The following is a 12045-nucleotide window of genomic DNA, read 5'->3' as shown; positions in this document are numbered from 1 at the left end:
GGCGAGTAAAGAAGACATACAATCGCTCACACTGTCTATGATTGAAGGGTCGCGTTTGCTACGTGAAACTCTTAAAGCTATAAAAGAACTTCAAAAGAAATATGACGAGGTTCCACTCCTGAAAGATGAACCCAAGAGAGAATTCACACCCTTGAGAACGACTTATGAGGCAAAGCATTTTCCTTTACAAGTCACTGAAAAACCCAAGAAGAGTAATAGAATTTACACTCCAATTGGGATCCCATATGCACAAATGTTCGAAATGTTCTCCGAGAGTGGCGTGATCAAACCTCTCGAACCAAGACCATTCGAATCATTGAAAAGGACAGATAGATATTACTGTTAGTATCATCAATCAGGGGGTCACAATATCGAAAACTGTTTCAAATTCAAGGATTTAGTTCAGAAAATGATTGATGAAAAGAAACAAGTCCAAGTTCCACAAGAATATGATGCAACCATTAATGGAGTTTGGGACAGTGATGAAGAAGATGTCTATCTAAAAGACATAATAGGATCTCCACCTTCCGTGTCGTACGCCATGGATGACTTTTGGGCTGAAGAAGACTCATCGATAGACGTCCTCACAAGGTCTGGGAGAATGCAACCTCCCGTTTCCACACAACCTATGCCGACCACACAACAAGTTCCCATACCTATCATTGAAGACAATGATATTGTTAAGCAGTTTAAGAAGACAAAAGTTGAGATGAACATATGGAAACTTTTGGCAACATCTCGAGAACATAGGTTGGCTGTAATGAATGCCTTGGACAAAATAGGAATAGATTCTGACACTACTTCTAAGGGGTTAGCCAACTTCCACACAAGTGATCTTCCTACTCCGATTAATTTGATCACCTTTTCTGACAAGGATTTACCTCCAGAAGGCGACAAACATTACAAGGCATTAAACCTCACAGTAGTTTGCAAGAGAATGAATGTTCCTATGACTCTTGTAGACAATGGATCGGCCATTAACGTCTGTCCACTTAGAACTGCGAGGATGCTAGGCATAAGGGATGAAGATTTAACTCCGTCTACACAAGGAATAAGGGCCTACGATAACACTCGACGTCAAGCTCTTGGTAAAATTACCCTGAACGTAACGGCAGGAGCAATAGAACATGCTACTACTTTCCAAGTTGTAGACATTAAAGCTTCGTTCAATTTACTGTTGGGGCGCCCTTGGCTTCATGACCTAAAGGTCGTCCCCTCATCTCTCCACCAACAAGTGAAAGCTATAGTTGGTGGAATTCCTATCACAATCGATGCTTCGCCTATGAGGATCAAGTCTATAATCCAATCATTAATGTGGAGCACGACGAGGATGATGAAGACTTATGGGGCTTTAATGAAGAAGTCTCCTTAATCCAGGAGGATGAAAGGACCCCTCTTTTCTATGACCCCCATTCCAACATGGTTGTAAATGCTATGCTAAAGAAACAAGAACATTTCCCTGGGATGACCCTAGGAAAGAAGAAAGGAATAGCAAAGTCGCTAGAGTCACCTGGCCTCCCTAAGTTAGACACTTTCGGACTTGGTTTCGAACCGACTCGGAAAGATCTCAAGCAAGCCCAGGAAAATTCAAAGGCACGTAGAGACGCTCGCATTCAAAAGAAAGCAATCCCAATAGATCATCCATGCCATGAATTTCCTGAGCCATTTGTAGTAAACGGCATAAGGCAACCGGGATTTGAGATTTTCTTGGATTGTTATTTCACAGATGAAATCCCAACTCCTGTCCATAAGGAGAAAGCACCCCCATGCTTTGAATTTAACGTCATGGGATTACTATTTGGGCGAGAAAAGAATGAGCCAACTTATAGAGAAGACAACTCCTCGCTCATTCAGACAGTCCTACAAAGCGAAAGCTTCGATCCCTCGAAGCTAATCACTCCAGCTGAAGGATCACTACAAGGATGGCGCAAGACTATCAAGGTGACTACCCCAAGTGGAAGAAAAATATCCATCACAACAGGGCAAGGACCAATGTTTGAAGAATCGTCTGAGTCTGAGTCTGAGTCGGAGTCTCTCCCTATAGAGTCTTCTAGGTCTTTAGTAGTATCACCTTCCCTTCCTATTTCTTCTCCTAGAATAGTTTGTGATCAAGTCCCTGAGGACATATCACTCTTTGATGTAATGATCTCAGAGTATAATAATATTTTTCCTTCTCCTTATTTCTTGTGTTCTTTTTAACCAAAGATGACGAGCATTGCTTAACTAACAATGAAAAAGACAAAGAACTTATTAAAGCAATAGAAACACTCAAAAAGAAAACACCGGTAATTGAAGAAACTGAAACGGTTGATATCTCAAATGATTCAACCAATAAAAGAGAAGTTAAAATCGGATTAACACTTAATGAACAAGAAAGAACCGATTTAATTAACTTACTTAAAAAATTTATCGATGTATTTGCTTGGTCATACGAGGATATGCCAGGCATTAATAGAGAAATAGCTCAACACACTATACCACTAATTCCAGGAATGAAACTCGTAAAACAAAAGTTGCATCGAATGAAACTCGACGTAGCTCTTAAAATAAAAGAAGAAGTCCAAAAAAAATAACTGCAGGTTTCATCAAGGTATCCAAATACCCCAAATGGGTCGCCAACGTCGTCCCAGTTCCGAAGAAAGACGGAAGGGTAAGGATGTGTGTCGACTATCGAGATCTAAATAAGGCAAGTCCAAAGGACGACTTCCCTTTGCCACACATCGATATTCTGGTAGATAACACGGCAAATCACGCGCTCCTCTCGTTCATGGATGGGTACGCAGGTTACAACCAGATTCTCATGGCAGAAGAAGACATGGAGAAAACAACTTTCATAACATTGTGGGGCACTTACTGTTATTCGGGTTGAAAAACGCGGGTGCTACTTACCAACGCGCAACAACTGCCTTACTCCATGACATGATGCATAAAGAAGTCGAGGTATATGTCGACGACATGATTGTGGAATCAAAAGACCGTCCAGGCCATCAAGTAGCCTAAAGGAAATTTTTCGAAAGGCTAAGAAAATATAATATGAGGTTGAATCCATCTAAGTGTGCTCTTGGAGTCACCTCAGGTAAGCTTTTGGGTTATGTCATAAGCTCTCAAGGAATAGAGATAGACCCAACCAAGATCAAAGCAATCATGTCAATGCCACCGCCCAAGACTAAGAAACAGATTCGAGGATTTATTGGCCGGTTGCAATACATAAGTAGGTTCATATCAAAATTGACAACAATATGTGAACCAATCTTCAAAAAGCTCAAGAAGAATGTACCAGTAATATGGGATGATAAGTGTCAAAAAGCCTTTGAAAAGATCAAAGCCTATCTTGCAAATCCTCCCGTATTAGCACCAGTACTTCCCGGAATACCTCTTAGGTTATATTTGACGGTTACCAAAGAGACAATGAGAGCCATGCTAGCACAAGAAGTAGAAGGCAAATAAAACGCAATTTACTATTGTAGGCGTCGCTCGAAGTGCACCTACATTAAAAGCATGTGGTGAATATGCTTGGCACTCATAGAAAGTGGGAATTGACGTATGCGATTAGGGACAAATAAAGTAGGGAGTCTCCAACAAGTTTTTAAGGAACTTGTAAACCGTTCACGGATCATAAAAGGCAACCACGATAAAGGGACACCGATAGGCAAAAACGATTGACCCGTCAAGGTTACACCCCATTCATAATCCATGAGATTACTAACTCCATATGGTTTGGAACCACAAAACGAGGATCGGGGATGATGGTACAAAGTGATTCATGGAGTCACATTCGCCCGTATTGGACTCTACTCGATTCTTATAGTGAAAAGTGATTCCTGCGATCTCAAAGGCATACAAATAAAATATTCAATTTGCTCCAATCTATTATTAAGCTAAATTGGTTGAATATTAATGCAACATATAATTCTAAAATATTTGTGATCACTTCAATTAAACAACAAGATTAAAAAGGAACCTAAACCGGTTGTCCAAATTATCTTATTAGGCGTGATTTTCAATTACATATTCCCTTTAAACATGAAATATGGTGATCATAAAAAATATAATAGAAGAAACATTAATATTTGAAGCAATTCAACAATAAATTGTTAGTCAAATCAAATAATAAACTTAATCAAGATACTAGCAATATTAAAAATAAAATAAGAGTAATTAAATTAATTAATTACTCACATTCTGCGCGTTCCTTTAAATTGCTACATCATGAATAAATTATTAGTAACTTCAATAAAAAAAATAAATCAAATTGAAATAATTAAATTAAATAAAAAGTAGAGTTGATTTGGTCCAAACCCTCAGTTAATTCTACCTTTCACGCCTTGGTTTAAGTATAGAACTTCAGGTAAAGTATGGACTCCTTGAAATACTTAAAGGAAGAAATAGTAAAAGAATGGGGAGGCTAGTGTTTAGGCTAAAGAGGGAGAAGAGAATTATTTTATGATCAAGCTTGTTGATTATTGGAAAAGGGGAAATATGACCTCTATTTATAGAGAAAAAAGAGGGTCGAAGAATCAAGAAAAGATAAGAATTCGTATCGGATAAAACTCTTGCGATAGACCGCAGTTTTTGCGGTTTTTGTTTTTATCATATCTTTTGATCCAGAAATTGGAATAATATGAATAAGATATCGTTGGAAAGATATTGAAGTTTACTTTCTAACCCAATTAGAATCAGATTAAAATATTTTATAGAATAAAAGATATGGCTGAAATAGTGAGATGGTGTCAGTTTTGGATAGAGTTTGACATTTTATTCATATCTTTTCTGTTATAGCTCGGAATTGATATTATAATATATCATTGGAAAGATAATTTCAAGGGCTATCCAACCATCTAAAATTCAGATAAAAAAAATATGAGGCACAAAAATAATATCTGTCTAACTTTAAACGTCTTTCAATTCGGATAGAAATAGGATTTTCAAAAAGGAAAGTTTCATTCAATTTCAAACTCTTTAATCTTATCTTTTCAAAAACGATAATTAGGATCTTTTAGAAACTTATAGAAGTTTCTAATTAATCCTAATTGGTTTAGGAATTGGATTAAATCATTTGGACCCTCCACATGATCATTGGGTCGTAGGTAAGGTTGGCTTAGGTTCAGTTTGGGCACAATTTAATATTTTGGCCATAACTTATTCGTTATAACTCGGATTTGTGTTTATAATATATCGTTAGAAATCTCTTTTAAAGCCTCATCCAACTATACAATCATTGGACCCAGATTATGGACCAAAATAAACTGGATTAAACGTTTTTATAAAAAGGACACGAAATGAATGATTTTAAAGGACACGAAATGAATTACTTTGGGTTTAAAGGCACGAAAAGAGGAAATTAAGTTATGGTTTGGGGAAATGGGATAGAAGTAGGGTTGGTTTATGAAATGGAAATATGGATTTAAGCACTCCAAGATTAAATACTCAACCCGACCAATAATGGCGGTGAAAGGTTGTTCATCATCGGGTTTGGTTTTGGGGAGACGTTTTAAGGTGTCTACAGAAGCCCCCACTTTGACTGAGTTTGTAGAAATGTCAGTTTCGAAAACGATAGTCAAAGTAGTCGATTGGGACGGGGAATGATTTAAGACGTTCTGCGATCCTAAATCATTTTGTATACACCGATACCTGCAGAAAATTTTTAATTCTACAGATAAAAGAGTAAAGGGATAGAACGCTTATCTGACACCAATGTATTGGTGACAAATGAGTCTGGTATTTTCCTATGCTTGAAGGAATCCACCGGATGACGTTTGCTGAAATGCTTTCCATGCTTAAGGAAAGCTGACGGATGAGTTTGGTAACTTTCTAAGCCTGAAGAAATCTACCAGATGATACTTTCCATGCTTGAGGAAAGCCGATATATGAATTTGGCGGTTTTCTATGCTTGAAGAAATCCACCGATAATACTTTCCATGCTTGAGGAAAGTCGACAGATGATGAGATTGCAAGTCACTGTGTATCGAGAACCTTCATCATGAAATGATGGTGGTTCGATTGTCCCCAAACGTGGGTTGTAGATGGTCCGCTTGTCCCCGGACGTGGGCTTTGGTTAGTTCGCTTGTCCCCGAACGTGGGCTGTAGATGGTCCGCTTGTCCCCGGACGTGGGCTGTAGATGGTCCGCTTATCCCCGAACGGTGGATGTAGATGGTCCGCTTGTCCCCGGACGTGGGCTGTAGATGGTCCGCTTGTCCCCGGGCGTGGGCTGTAGATGGTCCGCTTGTCCTCGGACGTGGGCTGTAGTTAGTCCGCTTGTCCCTGGACGTGGGCTGTAGATGGTCAGCTTGTCCCCGGACGTGGGTTGTAGATGGTCCTCTTGTCCCCGGACGTGGGTTGTAGTTGGTCCGCTTGTCCCCGGACGTGGGCTGTAGATGAGACCTGCAAAAATAAATTTGCCAATGGACTCGTATATATTATGATTGACTTGACCATTAACTTGACCAAGTTTGACTTGATGTGACATGACATGTGTATGACTTGTGAGTGTATGCAGGTATATGTGTGTGTGCAGACACAAGCAAATGAAGATGCAAAAGCAAAAAAATTTCCGTCAATTTTTGTCCTGAGTGGAGGGTACCGACTTTCTCCCGAAAAAGAAAGATGTGAAAACTGAACTTTTATTTTCGAACTTCCCTCGATGAGAAAATTTTGAAAAAGTTTTTTTTTAAAAACTTCCCCAAAAGAAAAGACGCGAAAAAAAAGGAAAGAAGTTTTGAACTTCCTCGTTGAGCAAGACAAAATGAATCGCATGGATTGGATTGCTTTTCTTGAAAGTAATGTATGCATGATGCATGTCCTTAGGCCAGGAGGCTAAGGACAATTACATCATGTGACACGATGAATGAACTTAGGTCATGGAGCTAAGCATCATATATGGTGTAAAGAAACGATCTTGAACGTCACTTAGGTCTGGAAGCTAAGCACGTATACAGATGAAGTGATTATTGCATAATGAACGTTGCTTAGGTCAAGGAACTAAGCACGATATGCTTTGTATGATTAAAAATCATTGATATATAAATGTTTTTCAGCACATTATGCGATGCATGAAACAATGAACACTGCTCAGGTCTGGAAGCTAAGCAAGTATACAATGTTTCTTCTAATGAATGTTGTCTTTAAATATGATGAAACATGCACAGTGTTGAAACAAGATTCATGATAAAGGGCTCTTAAAGGGAAGGATGATTGATATGGATATGGATGTGTGAGTGAAGTGTGTGAATGTGATACTAAGGCTGGCTGCAAGGGTTATGGCGATGGAAAGAGATGTGAGAAGAATCAAAGATGATGACTCTTTAGGCTAGGTAGGCTAAATGATTTGGGTTCAAGCCCCCAAGTCTAGCTCTAAATGGGTAGGGGTAAGCATTGGATATTCTTTGACTCGATCATGCATGGATATGAATATGAATGTGGTCGCACCTCGATATGAGGTTGCCTACGTATCCGTTAGGAATCAGGCCGAACGTAGCTCTAACCGAACTTTGCACAAGTGTGTGTACACCTCAAAGAGGTCTTTCAAGGGTTGTAATGTGGATAAGCTGAAGGTTTAAAGAAGAAAGGGGTAAAAGGCTCAAGACCCGAGAGAAGCCCCCAAGATATGCAGTTATGTATTAGACTTTGCAAGTTTTATTTTTCATATATTTTTTTGTTTTGAATTTTGCAAGTTTATTTTCATTTTTTCTTCTTTTTTTTGCTTTTTCTTTTTTTTTTATTCTTTTGAATCAATGTGGGCAATCTCAGATCATGTGGTCCATCACTCACTTAGCATTCATGTTTCTCAGGAACGGTACCAAGCACTCGATGAGAGACACAATTTGTGACGTGTTCATATCAAAGACATTGGAACACTTTCCCTTAGACATTGTTTTATTGTTGCGTTTCTACTTTTTTTTTACTTGCTTTTTTGAATGTTATACAATTACACATCTTCCAATCCCAGGGTTATGTGAATGAGGGTTGAATAAATGAGGCCAACCGTTAGACGAGGCTCAAAGTGGTTGATGAAGAAATGGATATTTGATTGAAAATGGTTTAAGGGGAATGACAGGGTTGCAAAGGTGCCTCAAAGCATCGGTGTACCTTGCATTTAGTTCGATAATTGATTTTTTTTTTTTTTGAGAATGAGTGAATGAAAAATGCTATGATCGAGATGTAAAGGAAATTTTCTCATTTTATTAATGGAAAAGGTGAACGAAATACATGAGACATATAAAAATATGAAATGGAAAACCTATGCTAGACATGAATGGGGGGAATGGAGATGAATGACAAAAAAGAAATCATGAAATCTTACACAAAGGATCTGCTGTGCGCCTTGTGTTCATTACTTCTTGCCGCCTGGAGGGACAGGAAGTTTGTTTGTATCCACCAAGTCTTGAATGACGTCCTTCAAATTCCAACATTGCTCAGTAGTGTGGCCCCTTCCTTGATGGTACTTGCACTAGGCATTGGGATTCCATTTGGCGCTCCTTTCTTCAGGTTTTGGCTCTAAAAACGGCCCAATAGGTGTGATCAAGCCTTGAGCGTAGAGGCGATCAAAGGCCGCATCATAAGTCATTCCTAAAGGAGTGTAAGTTCTTTTCTTCTTGGGAAATGGAGCATCAAGAGCTAACACTTCATTGAGATCAACTTGGCTTATATTGTTGGTAGTATTTTCGTGCTTAGAAGACGAAGAAGAAGGATGGTCGTTCTTCTTGTTTTTCCAAGTGTTATTATTGTTACTACCAGCAGTCTTTATAAGCTCATCCTCGATATTTATGCCAATGTCGTATACAGCTTCGAAAGTGTTCAGTGGAAGAAATTTGAGATGTTCCCTATACTTGTGAGTCAGATTTTTAATAAAGAGGCGAACCATCTCTCTTTCTTTGGGAGGATCTACCAAGAGTGAAGCCGTTTCCCTCTGCCTGTTAAGATAAGCGGTGAAGCCTTCATTCTCTTTCTGTTTGAGAATGGAAAGTTCACGTTCAGAAGTTTTAGTTTGAATGTTACACTTGTAACGATTAATGAAACTGTCGGTGACATATTGCCAAGTCTCAATGCGCTTGGCATCTAAGGAATTAAACCATTGTTGGAAAGCATGCTCTAAGGAGATAGGGAACACCGTAGGGAAGAGTGTTACGTCCAATCCCTTAAGAGCCATGGTTGCAGAGAACGCCTTCAAATGGAATATTGGATTGTCAGTAGGCTTGAACTTTGGAATATCAGCAGTGGAGAACTTTTTAGGGAGTCTGTCCTTCACATCCAAAGGAGTGGGAGGCCGTTCCACATAGGTGAAATCCTCAAAAACCTTGCTCATTTGCTCTTTCAATTTGTCAAGGGTGGAAACAGTGACCTTGTTTTGTTCCATGGTAGTGACCCTAGTGGTAAGGGTTTGCATCATGGCAGACAGTGCCTAGATGGATTTGTTGATGTTGTCAATATCTTCTTTAGTGGTCATTGAAAGGTGATAAGTAATGTGGAGATGGCAAAGTTCTCTTTGAACGCCTATTAGATCTGAGAGATTGTTGCGGTAATGACTTGAACCGTATTAATCTATCCCTGCTCCTTGAGCAAGTACTGTGAAATAAAATAATTCACTTAATTGTTCGACTCATTGCTCACTATAGGAAAGGAAGGGAAAAAAAGACATTTGAAAACAAGTGAGAAAAATCTCACTCATTTTTACTACGACAGAAAACGATGCATGCATGGTCCTAGTATACGACCATAAACTATATAGTGCATGACTCGGAGACAAAGTGTGTGAAATCACTCAACATGTGTGATTAGGTGAGTTTACTAAGACTCGTGGTATGATCGCATGACTAGACATGAGGACGTTGTGAAAAACAAAGGACCAAATGACCAAATAGCACGTAAGACTAAAAGACAAACTAACTTGATTAATTTTGTCCAATTTTAATGTTTATGCTATTTACTAGGTGAAAATGGTCCATTGGCAATCATTAGTCATAAATAAGATCAACCACAATCAAAGACAAAGAACACATGTTAGGGTTAGCACAAAAATCGATAGAAATTAGGAAGAGGACTAGAATTCTAGAAGAGTTAGGACTCAAGGATATAATAAAAAAAATAATTAAATAAAAATAAAAATCTATAATCCTATGTTATATGAGTTGACACGGATTAAAAGATTTGGCTAATACTAGCTTGACACGAAAAGATATAAAAAAAAAACAAAAAAAAGAAAGTTGACGCTAAAAAGACACCTAAACTGAACAGGCTGTAGTATATCGGTTATAACTTTTTACCTGTGACCCTGATTGGGACGAAACCAACTCCAAATGAAAGATAAAACTCGGGGCTACAAATCCATAGGTTTCAAGACATGTAACTCTTTCTAGAACTTCGGATATGACCAAAACAAGTAGAATCTTGTGCAGGATACGAGAATAAAAATCCGGATTGACTCGAATTTTTAAAAAAAAATCTATGACTCGACTCTAAAAAAAATAAAAAGGGTTGGATAAGAGAAAAAAAAATTAATTAAAAAAAGTCAATAAAAAAATGCATATATAAGCACATCGTCAAGCATGATGCAATGAAGTTCACAACCTAAAGTCAAGTTCTATGTTCGACTATGGTCAAGCTTATTTGGGTGTCAAGGGTACCATGTTTAAGAGTTTGGACGCGTTAGCAAGGCAGCCTCCCTTGAGGGTGTATGCCAACGGGCGGCTCCGCGAGTTTGTGATGAAATCGAACTTGACTCCATGGTTTGGGTGGATTTAAAATCTCAGATGAACCCTTATTGTCATGAACGTTTTCGGGTTGATAAAGCTTAAATCCCCCGGGCTAGCCACATACGTAGAACACGTACTATTGTGGCAAAATAGGTGACCTAAAATTGCATATGCATATGTGAAAATGCCAATTAAATCACAGGAATACAATTCAAGAATCTTTCAAGTCTCATCAACACATCTTAATTAAATAACGATCACTCAAATCGATAAATAACCAAGAATCCTCCCTAGTGGAGTCGCCAAATTGTAGGCGTCGCTCGAAGTGCACCTACGTTAAAAGCATGTGGTGAATATGCTTGGCACTCATAGGAAGTGGGAATTGACGTATGCGATTAGGGACAAATAAAATAGGGAGTGGCCAAAAATTTTTTAAGGAACTTGTAAACCGTTCACGGATCATAAAAGGCAACCACGATAAAGGGACAACGATAGGCAACAACGATTGACCCGTGAAAGTTACACCCCATTCATAATCCATGAGATTACTAACTCCATATGGTTTGGAACCACGAAATGAGGATCGGGGATGATGGTACGAAATGAGTCATGGAGTCACATTCGCCCGTATTGGCCTCTACTCGATTCTTATAGTGAAAAGTGATTCCTGCGATCTCAAAGGCATACAAATAAAATATTCAATTTGCTCCAATCTATTATTAAGCTAAATTGGTTGAATATTAATGCAACATATAATTCTAAAATATTTGTGATCACTTCAATTAAACAACAAGATTAAAAAGGAACCTAAACCGGTTGTCCAAATTATCTTATTAGGCGTGATTTTCAATTACATATTCCCTTTAAACATGAAATATGGTGATCATAAAAAATATAATAGAAGAAACATTAATATTTGAAGCAATTCAACAATAAATTGTTAGTCAAATCAAATAATAAACTTAATCAAGATACTAGCAATATTAAAAATAAAATAAGAGTAATTAAATTAATTAATTACTCACATTCTGCGCGTTCCTTTAAATTGCTACATCATGAATAAATTATTAGTAACTTCAATAAAAAAAATAAATCAAATTAAAATAATTAAATTAAATAAAAAGTAGAGTTGATTTGGTCCAAACCCTCAGTTACTTCTACCTTTCACGCCTTGGTTTAAGTATAAAACTTCAGGTAAAGTATGGACTCCTTGAAATACTTAAAGGAAGAAGTAGTAAAAGAATGGGGAGGCTAGTTTTTAGGCTAAAGAGGGAGAAGAGAATTATTTTATGATCAAGCTTGTTGATGATTGGAAAAGGGGAAATATGACCTCTATTTATAGAGAAAAAAGAGGGT

The sequence above is a fragment of the Chenopodium album genome, chromosome 5 (genome assembly GCF_948465745.1).
Source record: "Chenopodium album chromosome 5, dcCheAlbu1.1, whole genome shotgun sequence".
NCBI lineage: Eukaryota > Viridiplantae > Streptophyta > Magnoliopsida > Caryophyllales > Amaranthaceae > Chenopodium > Chenopodium album.
The sequence above is the reverse complement of the archived record's forward strand: the minus strand, read 5'-3'. Positions refer to the sequence as shown.